Source organism: Perissodus microlepis, chromosome 3 (genome assembly GCF_051167445.1).
Source record: "Perissodus microlepis isolate ML-2025 ecotype Zambia chromosome 3, ASM5116744v1, whole genome shotgun sequence".
Lineage (NCBI taxonomy): Eukaryota > Metazoa > Chordata > Actinopteri > Cichliformes > Cichlidae > Perissodus > Perissodus microlepis.
The window spans coordinates 11,452,378-11,466,108 of NC_140463.1; the positions used below are offsets into that span (position 1 = coordinate 11,452,378).

The window sequence follows — 13,731 nt, forward strand, 5'->3', positions numbered from 1 at the left end:
TCAATTTGTAGTTTGTTGTCCACCTTATTCGTACAATTTGAAAGAAGTGTTTCATTTTAGTAACGTTTCTCATGAGTTTGTGATCTCAAGAGTTTAATAATGTGAATACAATGCCAGCTTAAGCCTGACAAAGTGACAAAAACAAAACATAACTACAAACTAAATAAAACTAATCTAAAAAAAAAAAACGTTTTTACTTTTGTTGAGCTTCATTGTTTCTCAGATTCATGCTAACTCGATCTTCCCTAGAGGTAAAATTTAAGGATGTTTGCAGCTGATGATCATGTTTGTACATGTCTAATTTAACTGGAAATCGAATTATTCAGTTCCCATAATTCGCCAACTGAACTCTGCTGCTGGCAACACCGAGTGAAAAACAAACTGCATCACTGAATGATGAAAAACTGGAGTCTAGGATTTTCTTCTGTAGATCTTTATCATTTTAAACATGTTGAGCCCACATTTCAGTCTATGAAATGAAAAACAAAGTCCTGCCTATGGACCATAACGTTATTATACCCATTAAAAGCTGATATAAAATATCGACTTTGACCGTTTTTAAAACTACATTAATAAAAAAGCACAAATCAGACACTGAGTCTATATTTTCTTGTAGCTTATGTTTATTTTCAATGTTTATATTGGTAAGGTTGTTCAAACTTGCTCTGATATTTTCACATTAAAACCTTACAGCCATTCATTCACAATGAGCTTTTAATATGAAAGACACGCAGTAGAAGAAGTATTTTTCTGTACAGTCTAAGGAAAGAACAGTGTTGAGTCTTTAGCTGTCCTGATGAATTAGCGGTGTAAATGTGCATTGTTTATTTATGGCCACTAGAGGGAGATGTTTGACTATCAAATAACCAATTACACTTCCACAGCACACTTAAAACAGTGAGGATTTGCACTTCCTGATAAGACGGCATTGTTTTATTTTAATTAACTGTGGATAAAAACTATTTTCACTTAAGTATGTTTTCATGATGGGATTAAATAAACACTGTGAGCGTCAGAGTGTTTGGGCTTTGTGACCAGGTTAAATGTAAGACTGATCGTCTGATCTGAGAAGTTTATTACTACTACTATTATTGTTATTATAATTATTATTATGATTATGAATCAATAATTTGGGGTCATGGAATCTATTTAATTATATTTTTCTTTCCTGTAATTCAGTAATTAATCTGTACTAAATCAAAGAGGGATTTTCTGTTTGGTATTGAGGCAAAGTCACTGGTTAAACCTTGTGTCGTCTGTCTTTTTTATGTGTTTGTGGTGCTGCTCTCATTTTATTTCCTGTTGCTGTTTCAGGTCTCTGACTGTGTGCTGCTTTAAACTGAGTGCTAACAAATGAAATGAGGTCACTTGTTTTTAGGCTTTTACGGACTGTTACTTTGGCTTTTGTCCAAATGTATTTACTGTGAAGTGATCCTGAGATGCTTCCAGGTCAGAAGAGAAATGAAATCTCTCCAGTTAGTGGCATTAATGTCATTTAAAACGTATAAATATAAATTTAAAAGCTGCCCCGCTGTGTGACCTAGTTTTAACAGTAGATGACAATAGACAATTAGTACGGCCACTTCAAGCTTCAGTGACAGGTTTAAGAGGAGGGGCTCTGTGCTGGGTCAGGAAATGTGCTCCAGTAATTACTCTGAGTCACACGTTCATGAATTATTAGTTTATTATTAGTTTATCAGACAAAAAACTAAAGCCTTTTGTTTTCATCTCAAAGTATGGAGACAGATACTATGAATGTTTCCCAGGGGGAGTAGCAATATTACTACTACTACTACTAATAATAATAATAATAATAATAATAGCAATAATTGATAAGTGTGTTTGTTCTCGTCTATATCATTTGATGAAAAACTGTTGTAATGTAATATAATGAAAAACTGTCTATGGTTATACACCAATGTTCAAGTTAACTTCTCTTCAAACTGACTGTACTGACTGCAACACTGAGTGTTTCGGTTAGCCACAACCAAACCGGAACTGTTCACATTTGTCACTTGACAATTCAGTGAAACCCACAGAACCACGTGAGAAACACACAAGAGAACAAAAGTTTAATAAGAAATCAGATCGCTGCCATGAGAACAAGAGCTGGATCCAACAAACAAGAATGGAAATAACAGTAAAGTTACTGACAACATAAGATATATTAAAATATTTATATTAGTATTGCTGATGTTGAAGTTTGCATCTTCTCCTTGCGTTTGTGTGGGTCTCTGCAGGTACTTTGGCTTCCTCCCACAGCCCAAAAACATTCAGTTAGTGGGGTTAGGTTAATTGATGACTCTAAATTGCCGTAGGTGTGAATTCTCTCTGTGTTAGCCCTGCAAGACTGGGGATCTGCTGAAGGCGTACCCTGAGTCTTGTCCTACGGCAGCTGGGATAGGCTCCAGTCCCACTGCAACCCTGAATTTGTAAGTGGAGGAGGATGTAATAAGTCAAATAAAAGACACAAAACATCAAAAAAATCTTTTCAACATATGGATGTGTCTGTGGAGGTGCTGGGGGGACCAGTTAGAGACCAGCAGCTGGACATCAATGGTTGGACTGGTGGACTACTTCAGTGAAGAGTAGACGACGTCTGGCTCTGGTTTAAAGTCTGAACACAAACACACACAGTTATTAAAAACAAACAAACAAAACAACAGGAAACATGATTACAAGCTTTGTAGTTCAATCAAGACCTCCAATCTCCACCTCTCTGCATCACACACAGTCCCAGTTCAGACTTCAAAGGGAACCAGCTCAGACACAGCTTATTCTTTCTCACTCCACCCTAAGATTAACAGGCTGAGCAGATCACAAACAGCAGCACTAAAAAAAGAAAACAAAAAAAAACAAGTCTTCGCTGCCATTTTATGTACTACGCAGAGTCAAGGATTTTTTTTTTTGACCAGCCAATTAAAGTGAATTATACTTATCTATTCTTATCATTGCATTAGCTTAATCTAAGCATTAGGTTAGATGAAGTGACAGGTTGCATAAACTGCAGCAGATGTTTAGAGTTCTCTTCTCATAGCATCTCTACTGTAAAACAACAAATGACCAGAAAGAGCTGGGGGGTATTTTTGTGAAAAGGAAGGTGGGCGACCACAAAGCTGCCATCGTCTTTCAATGCAGACTGATGCACTTCACCACAAAGCACAAAGCAAGCAGGTTCTCACTGCATGATCACAGCTATTGGCTAAACCAGAGCGCACAGCAGAGACAATTCTCACCAGCTTCAGACTAACTGGGGTAAACAGGAAGTAGCTACTGTGGTTTTACATGCAGAACTTTAAAAATGTTCACAACAAAAAGTTGATTCATTCTATTAAAGGACAGTTTCAGAGGCTCGGTGCACTCAGTTAAGGATCTCTAGACTTTTCCGTTCATGTCTTCATACGTCTCATAGTGACAGCTCCAGGATTATAGTGAAAAAACCTCCAAAACTCATCATCATTTCCTCATCATCATCCAAATCATCAAATGTTAGCATAGTGAGAAGATGGTGAACATGATGAACGTTAAACCTACTGCTAACCTTCTAACGCTAGTAGTTAGCTTCAAGAAAAATCCCACTTCCTGGGTGTTTAAACTGACCTAATACAGGAGGAACTGACTGAAACCAGTGCTGCCAGATTTAATTTCCCAGATTAAATCATCTTTGATAATGGTCCAATGTCAACTAAACACACCGTGAATGCAGAACATCATACCAGCAGTCAGACTTGGTGATGCTAGTGTGACAGTCTGGGACTGCTTTGCTGCTTAATTGGTGGAACAATGAATTATCGCCTCTATCAGAACATTTTGCAGGAGAAAACCATCAGTTGATGTCCTGAAGCTCGAGCACACTTGGATTGTGGAGCATGACAATGATCCAAACTCGCAGCAGCAATTCCATCTCTCAATAGACAAAATAAAAGAAAGATATTATGGGAGTGGCATAGTCATAATTTATTTTAATTATATTTAAGACGCTTTGGCATAACGTTGAAGAGACCATACATACTGATAAACCCTGCAGTGTGGCTGAAATTAAAAATATATATTCAGCATTTTTTCACAGGGCCAGTTAGGCTTGGATGGCTTTTTTCCTGTATATTAAATGAACTCATGATTTTAAAAATGTTTGGTTATTAGCCTTTTATCAGCATTGCATTTTGGTTTCATTTAAATGAGTATGGTAGAACTGTTGTGTTTTGCAAATAAGCAAACAGCTTTAACTTCAGTGCAGCTCATCAGTCTCGTGGTCTGTATCAGAAAAATGTTAAACTGAATCTTCCCAATCAAATAAAATTTAATGATCATAATCAGCAAGATGAATGTATGTGGTCAACCTGTCAAAAGCATTAACTTTATCAAAGATAATTTCAGAATTTAAGTGTACAATATGGGTGGTGATTTGCAATGAAGGGGGAAAATATACAGTGAGGAGTTTTTATAAGTAACTTTTAATGAGTAATCCTCCATTTTTCTTTATGACTACAAAATTTGATTAAACATAATTGTAAAATGTCAAAAGCAACTAACAATTCTCTGTTAATGAGATCAAATGTTCAAATTACTGTAACTGAAAGCAGACACGTTAGCCGCAACCAAACCAGAACAAGTCAAATTTTGTATCTGACATTTTGGTCAATTCCACCACGTGAGAAACACACGTGTGTGTGTAATTTTTATTTTTATATATATCTATATATCTATATATATATCTATATATATATCTATATATCTATATATCTATCTATCTATATCTATATATATATATATATATATATATATATATATATATATATATATATATATATATATATATATATATATATATATATATCTGGGCCCTATGGGGTAAGCCCCAGTTCCCCCACGAGCACCTCTCTCCTTGGCTGCTTTCAGGGTAGGAGTGAACCCAAGGGGTGTTTTGTTGTTGGACCACAGTCTCTCCACTCAGGTAAAAGAGGACCAGAGCTGTCAAGTGATCACTACCTGATGCTAAGTTGGATCAGGTGGTGGGGAGGATGCTGGTCAAACCAGGCACACCCAAATCTCTGGTAAGTATTGGTTGTGTCTGACAGATGGTCCAATTCACGAGATCTTTAATTCCCATCCTTAGCAGAACTCCAGCAGCATTCTGAAGGAGGCTTGGGAGATAATACCTATAACCTTGCAGCTGCAAGGTACCTGTTATGGCAGTAACCCCCAAAACAGATGGTAAACTCACAAGATGAAGGAAGCCATGAAGATGAATTCCTATAAAGCTTAGCTCGTTTATGTGACTCTGGAGTGAGGTGACAAGTCCCAACAGTAGTAGTAGTAGTAGTGTGAAGTAAAAACTCCAGTGTGGGAGGACTCAGTGAGACAATGGAGCAAAACTGTCAATCGGCCTTGAAGCAATTCTGACAAACCATTAAGTGACTCAGTAAATCCAGTGTGGATGGAGTGCTGCTGACCTCAACTGAAGATGTAGACATGCAATGGAAATGTTACCTCATTGATCTGTTGCTACGGGCCGATCAGTCCCTGTACAACCATAGCAAGATCCTGGTTTGCATTTCTGTTAGTAAATCTGATTTGTTATTGATGATGATGTTATCATCAGAACTGGAATCTGTCAGGAATCTGCACTTCATCACTGATTCTGTTCCTAACATTTATGGATAAAATTTCTGGGTGCAGCTAAGAGGTGGAGTAATAATAATAATAATAAATTGGATTTATATAGCGCTTTTCAAGGCACCCAAGGCGCTTTACAATGCCACTATTCATTCACTCTCGCATTCACACACTGGAGGAGGCAAGCAAGGGCAGACTGACAGAAGCGAGGCTGCCATATCGCGCCATCGGCCCCTCTGGCCAACACCAGTAGGCGGTAGGGTAAAGTGTCTTGCCCAAGGACACAACGACCAGGACAGAGAGCCCGGGGATCGAACCGGTGATCTTCCGGTTACAGATACGCTTCCCAACCACCTGAGCCACGGTCGCCCCAAAGCAGAGTGTTTCTGCTTTGGTGGCCTTGGTATGACCTTTCTATTATGATGTGGTTCTTCTGGCCTCATCTGTTGGTAACCTCCAGAGTGCATTAGAGGGATTTGCAGCTCAGTATGAAGTAGCTGTGTTGAGAATCAGCAACTCCAAATTTGACACCAGCACTTTAGTTGTCTTCTGTGGTCCTTCAGGTCTTTTGGTGCTGTTGGGCTGGTCGATGCAGTCCTTCTTTTTAAAAGTGCACTGGACTGTTGATCTGGCCATTTGGTCATAATAGTATTTTTTTGGTTTATATTTTTTCTTATTTCCATCATAGTCTTACTTTAGTTTTTTTAGACCATGATGGTAACATTGCTGTCTTTAGAGTTCAAATTGAAATTGCATTCATATTGAATTCACTTTGACTTTAGATCTTTTGTCACCTTAATTTATTGCCTTAAATTGTATAAATGAATAGCGATGTATAAGTACGAGTTCAAAGGTGCAGAGCAGCTTTACCTTTTTTCCTCTTTGGTCTGAAGGCTATTTGTCCGTAATTGATGTCTTCTGTTCTCACTCCTGAGTACACTGCAGCAGGATCGCTCTCTGCAGAGTAAAGTACATATAAATTTCTGCAGGTAGAACAGCTGCAATAGTACTGTTATATTATTGCAGTATACTGTATGCTTTACCACTTGTGATTACCACAATTTGTTATTTGTGTATTACTCAAAGTGTATTAACACACACACTGAGGTTGTACATAAATCCCACTGGCACTGTTCAAACTCTGCCAGTTCATCACAGATGGTCCTGCGCTGGGTTATTGAGCACAGCATCATGTAAAGTTATGAACCTATGTGTATCAAATAATGTTAAAACATTTTATAATATATTATATTATACTATAATGTAATTATTTTGTAGTGTGCTATGGTTGATCGACTCTGCCTGATACGAACATGTTCTGCTCTTCTAAACATGATCACTAAAAAAACAAAAAACAAAAAACAAAAAAACAAGCCTCTATCCATAATTTTAGATACAACACAGGGCTGAGGGGTTATTTATTTTAGAAGTGTCAGTTAAATTTAATAACTGCAACAATTTTTCACAGTTCTCTCATCTGAATACCTCTGCAAGGAAACACAGAATGACCGCATGGAACTGGGTGGGTGTTTTGTGAAAAAAGAAGGTCGATGATGTTACTTTTTTTTTTTTTTTTTCCTTTTTTTTTAGCACAGACTGATGCTATTCACCACAAGGCAGAGAAGCAACAGCTTCTCACCTATCACTGTTATTAGCCAAGCCAGAACACACAGCAATGAGAATTTTATGAGCTTCACACCAGCTAAAGTCAATAACAGGAAGAGGCTGCTGTGGTTTTAAATGTAGGACTAGGTTAGAAAATAATTTTTTGCTTTAATGGAGAGTTTGAATGTCTCATAGTTACAGTAACATAATCAACAAAATCTGTGTTCACCAAACCTAGGTAGCAAACTTATCTTGGCGTCATCTGAGATGCTTTGGCACATAAGCCTCAGTTATGACCAGAGTAACGCGTTACTGTAATCCGATTACTTTTTTCAAGTAACGAGTAAAGTAAGGGATTACTATTGCAAAAATGGTAATTAGATTACCGTTACTTTCCCGTAGGAACGCTGCGTTACTGCGTTACTAAAACCGTGATTTTTTTGCGAGAATGTCTCATGACAAGTGCGACGTTCGTGACAACAGCTGTGTGCAGATCAACATGACGTAATGGGAAATTCACAGAGAAACTCGCGGATTCTTCCACTGACCGCAGCGGCACACCTGCACCAGAGTAAACCTCCGCCTACCCTACTCCTGCTTTACAGGTGAAAATAGAGCAAAAGGACCGCTAGTCTTTGACTTTATTTATTTTCTGCTGTGTTTCACTTGCATCTATTTGAAAGAGTGAGTGTAAACACACACAAAAAAAATAAATTATGTGCTGGAATGTGCAGAAAATAGGTTTAAATATTAAACAAATTTCTTCCAGTCAGAGAATGTTGCATATAATTAAATTTTTGCTTGATGCATAAAGTTAAAAGATTAAAACTAATAAAACAAGTTTTAAAAAGAGACTTTTCCATTTGATTACATTTTGTATGATGGATTATGCAGAAAAAGTAGAATTGGGCTGAAAGATCTATCACTTTATCACCTATTCAGGTTGTAAATCGTGTTTTTAAAAAGTAACTAAGTAACTAAGTAATTAATTACTTTTGAAAATAAGTAATCAGTAAAGTAACGGGATTACTTTTTTGGGGAAGTAATCAGTAATTAGTTACTGATTACTTTTTTCAAGTAACTTGACCAACACTGGTTATGACTCTACCCAATGTTCTATCGACCAGATGTGGCTCCAGAATCCCAAAACACAAGTGCCTGAGTTGAAGGAGTCACACTCTACCTGAGTAAAGATAGTCAATTGAGGCCAAACATGACACTAAGAATAATGAGTTACATGTGCTATGCTCATTCATCACATACACTGTCGTCAGTTTTGACTCACACTGTCCTGGTGCCACAGCAAAAATCAAATTTTCATTATTTTATGTTTGTTTTGGAAACCATAATTGAGCTGTTTTAGAAAAAAAAGATGTAAGATTATGACATAAGGTTTGGGTAAAGTAAGGTTACCCATAAAAACTGAAAAATAATTTCAGTATTATGTAAAAGGACTTTCTTTCAGGGAACACAAAACAGATTAACAATTAAAAGCTGTTCTGCAGCAATGGAGGTTGATCAAGCCTTGAAAGCTGGTGCTACTAATTCCTACATTGGATTTCTCAGGATGACCCCTATATTTAGCCTTTCCAGGGGTCATGCGGTACATGGGACACTGGGTAGGATTCTAGACGCACCGAGCACACAGAGATGAGCAGGGAGGAAGACAGCCTAAACACCTAAACAGCATCCTTTGTTGATCTCAGGGGGCCTCTGTGAGCTGGGGGAACCTAACGGTGTCAACAACAAGGTTATTGGGAACCAGGAGTAAGTAATTGTGTTTTTATGTTTATGTGTTCCAACATAAAAGAAGTGCTGGAACAGATTATGGTACCATACATGTCACGACCTGCGGGATCGGCAAGGCGCTGATCAGCATCTCTCCACTCCTGGCCCCCCTTCTCTTCTCTTTTTCCTCTCTCTCCCTCTCCCCTGTTTTGCCGGGCGGAACTCAGGGCGGGTTCACGCCCTCGGTCCATGCCTTCCCGGATCATGCACACCTGGGCCTCATCAGACCAGCTGGTATATTAGAAGGAGGAGATCAGCTGTTCAACGCTGGATTGTTGTGAAGGCTCTTGTCAGTACACACCTAGCTCAAGTTTCCCGTGCCTCTGTCTCAGAGACTTAACGTGTTCCTTTGTTCCTAGATTCCCCGGACCCGTCCCCGTGTTTCCCTGTGTGGAGTGTGGAAGGAGTGACAGGTCGCTAGCGGAGTGGAGAGAGGCTGTTCTGAGCGCGTGTGTGATTTCCCCGTTTTCCCTGGAGCCCTGGACCCCTGCCCCTCACGTCTTGTATATAGCACTAACTTTCGCACTGTCTGTACATACACTTGGTGAAGATCTGTAATAAACAATCTCTGTTTGAACGCTACCCAGGAGTCCTGCGAGTGGATCCTCTAAGCAACCCGAGACAATACATGCATCAGCTGAACAGTATTGTGCTGCAGAAAGTAGTGTGTTGCTACAAAAATGGCAAGAAAAAGCAAATAACAACAGAAGTGAGACAGACCATCATACACTCTGGTATGTGTCTAGTTGGTCAGTGGTTCATCCTACAACAAGATAATGACCCAACACATTAGTGCAAGCTATGGCTGAACTACCTCAGGAAAAAAGAAGAAGATGGTAAGCTTGAAAACATGGAGTGGTCAGCACAGTCTCCAGACTGAAACCCCATCAAGCTGTTTTGGGATGAACTGGACAGAAGAGTGAAAGCAACGCAACCTAAAAGTGCCACATTAATGGGAACTTCTGCAACACATAAGGGAAGAACTTTCTCAAGAATATTTGATTTCTATTGTAGAGAGAATGACATGCGTGTGCTCAGCTGTTATATCTGCGAAAGGCAGCTACTTTGATGAGTCAGAAGTTTAGAATATAAATTCTATAATTTCTTGTTTAATTCCAGTTGTCTTTTTGTACAATGCTTTCATTTCAGAGTGCAATGAGACATTAACGTGGAGAATTTTCAATAAATCTGGAAAAACTGGATTGTTCTTTTGACCTGTAGTGTATATACATGGCAAAACTAACTGTGTGTGTGTGTGTGTGTGTGTGTGCCCGTAATTTCAGTTCCTTGTGCTGACAGGAAATTTGGCTAGTGAAATATAACTTCCAGGATCCTGGTGTAAGAATGGTTGGACAGATTCTGACTTTCTACAGCAGCCAATACGAAGACAAGCAAAACTTTCCAAATGTTTTCATAAGCCTGGTGTTAATCAATATGTGAGCAGACTAGGGTGGTGGATATTATGAACATTACACCAAGCTTGTAGCATTCTGATTTTACAATTTAGAGATTGAAATGGCTATGATGGAGAAAATGAAGATCAGCTGTACCTGACTTTTTTTTCTTGTCTTTGATGATGATTTGCCCATAAGTGACGTATTCTGTTCTCACTGCAGGAGAGACTGCAGCCGGATCACTCTCTGCACAATGAAACACACAGAGGACGTCAGTGCAGGCAGTACAAGTGATAGCAGAGCTGATTGAAACTGCTGCTCTAGCAGAACTCTTTATGCACACACACAAAAATACAAACAACAGCAACAACAAAACAGTTACAACACTGCAAAAGTCTCGAATCACCCGTCATTTTTTCATATTTTGCTTCCGATGAGTCAGACTTTCATGTAATGTTTTCAAGTGCTATTGAACAATGTTTCTCCAGACTTTTTTAAAGGTCTTACAATGTTTTTCTTTGGACAATGGCTGCTATTTTTCCACATCCTTTTCAATCCACTCAACGTAGCTGACCATTTCCAGAATATATTTTTTTAATTCAAGTATGAAAAGGCACCTAACTGCATAACTCAAATGCTGAACTAGTGTTGTGTGGTTCTTCAGTTGATGGTTGCCAAGAAACAATTCTTAAGGAAGCAGAGCAAGAGCTAAAGGCTGAGGTATGTCACGTTACACAAGCAAATCATCATCAGTATGTATGTAGGATGTCAGGAGAGAAGTACAAAAGATTGTCTACAGCCATCTGTAGCTCATGGTGGGGACTCTTTCATTGTTCCGGCTGCATTTTAACCTTTGGTGTTTGAGATCTTGTTCACACTGATGGAAATATGAACACAGAAAAGTACCATCAAATTTTGATCTACATTCATTTACCTCATACTGGTGTTCTACAGTGGCTTGCAAAAGTATTCGGCCCCCTTGAACTTTCCCACATTTTGTCACATTACAGCCACAAACATGAATCAATTTTATTGGAATTCCACGTGAAAGACCAATACAAAGTGTTGTACACGTGACAAGTGGAACGACAATCATACATGATTCCAAACATTTTTTACAAATAAATAACTGAAAAGTGGGGTGTGCGTAATTATTCAGCCTCACTTTGTGTTGGTCTTTCACGTGGAATTCCAATAAAATTGATTCATGTTTGTGGCTGTAATGTGACAAAATGTGGAAAAGTTCAAGGGGGAATACTTTTGCAAGCCACTGTATATAGGAAATATGTCAAAAACTTTATGGTCCTTCCTCTTTTTATAACATCTCTGTGGTAAAATTGTTGCAGGTTGCATAGTTTGTGTTTTTTTCTCTCTCTTTTCTAAATGAGAAACAGGAAGCTGGATGACTCGTAGCTGTTAGCTTTTGTAAACCACAGATCACACTCACACACACACACACACACACACACACAGTCCAACATTCAAAGAACAACATTCACGAAGCACAGTGGGAGAGTGTACAGAAAGATGATTACATCTGAGTGAGTTGGTTAAGCTGTTTGAACAAAATGAACATTTTTTTTATTATGGAAAAGTTTAACTATAATAATACATTCTTGAAAAAAACAAAACTGTGATTTCAGGGTTGAGATTTTTGTTTTAGTGTTACAACTATCTAATTACAAATAAGTGTTTACTAATCATCCTTCACATGCTCCATAATATCCTCAAATAAAGACTAAACCAAATCTTACACTCCTGAAGAGGTGAAGGTCAAAACAAAGTCCACATGATCCAAACTACACTCATAAAGCATGTTGTCATAGGCTTTCAATTTCATATATACCCTTACTCTTACATTGCTATGTAGGATGTTACCCAATTTTAAAAATTTGCACGACAAACAAATATTACCACTCAGCAACCATCTGTATAACTCAGCATCTTACAACATAGATTAATTAATTAATTAATCTAATAAAATTTCTCCAAGAAAATAAGGTTTAAAAAGCTCCCTGCAGATTTAACTTCTACTAAATATTGCAAACTTACAAAACATTATAATGTCACTAAAAGGCTCAATCCAGAGTACTTTCTTTTTTTTTTAATCAATGCATCGGGGTCCTCTGACAAAAACACAGAACAAGCCATCCTGAGACTGAAACCTCAAATCCCAAAAACTGCAGGTCCACTAATATCCACTTGAATCTCTATAAATAAATCGGTCTAGAGAGAAGCCCATGCTAAAATATCCAGATTTTAACATGCATGGTACAAAAAAATGATCTCAGTTCTTATTTTTCCCAAGCACTTTGTAGGAGGGTTTTTGTTATTTATCATGGAAATATAGTTGTGTGGCTTTGTAATGCAATCTTGTTTTCCCTTTGGACTGCTCCCTGCTAATTTCTCCCATAGAAATTCAGACTTCCACTACCCTACAATGCTAAGTGTTGCTTCTATATTGATCTTCACATTATAAAAAAAATGTCCAAACTGCACTGAGTGATCTAGTTTTACAAAAAAAAAAAAAAAAAAAACATAAGTAGAAGACAAAAAAGTCTTACCTCTGCTTTCTTGGACTATCTGTTCTTGACAATCGGATATTCTGACGTTACTGTATGTGATGTCATCGAAAGGCTTGTCCTGTTCAGCTTAAAAGATCCAAGTTTAAAAGCAAAAAACTCAATAAAAATAAATAATTGAAAAAGTGTAACTGGACTATTAATATAAGACAATATAATGCCATTATTTGAAAAAGAACACAAACTTTGAATCGATAACATGCACAGACAGAATATACACATGAAAAAAGAAAATAAATTAAATTACATTAATGTGAAAACTTATACCATTATTCACCAAAACAACACCTGAATGAAAATTCTCAGTCTCACCTTCAGTTTTTCTACAAAAACATTGTCTCACAAGCAGAACCAGTAATACCAGTAGAATCAGAAAAATGACTGATCCAACAGATGACAACACAGAGAGTGAAGGAGAGGAATCAGGCTGATATTGAGATACACAGAGTGATGTGGATGTAGGTGTGGATATAGGTGGAGAGGAGGATGTAGGTGGAGGTGTGGTGGTGTGTTCCCCTAAAATAAAGCAAACACAGTCATTAAGTTGTCGTCACATTGTGAATGTTGAAAGCTGCAGAAACACAGACGGGTGAGTGTGTCACCTGTGACAGTGATCCAGCTGGATGGAGACTCTCCATGACCGCTGATGTCACACTTGTAGAGGCCTTCATCAGACCTGGAAACATGCTGGATGGTCATGTGACCTGCAGACTCATTCCTGATGAGGGAGCCATCTTTATAGAAAG

At 38.0% G+C, this 13,731-nt stretch overlaps 1 long non-coding RNA gene across 1 annotated transcript; it reads right to left on the bottom strand.

Moving 5' to 3' along the window:
- Positions 1–1,853: 1,853 nt before the first annotated feature.
- On the bottom strand, positions 1,854–10,654 carry LOC146389901 (uncharacterized). Its single transcript, XR_014798581.1, has 3 exons — positions 10,560–10,654; positions 6,487–6,573; positions 1,854–2,617 (listed from the first exon to the last, which is right to left on the bottom strand). It is a non-coding gene; the product is annotated as an uncharacterized LOC146389901 (long non-coding RNA).
- Positions 10,655–13,731: the final 3,077 nt, after the last annotated feature.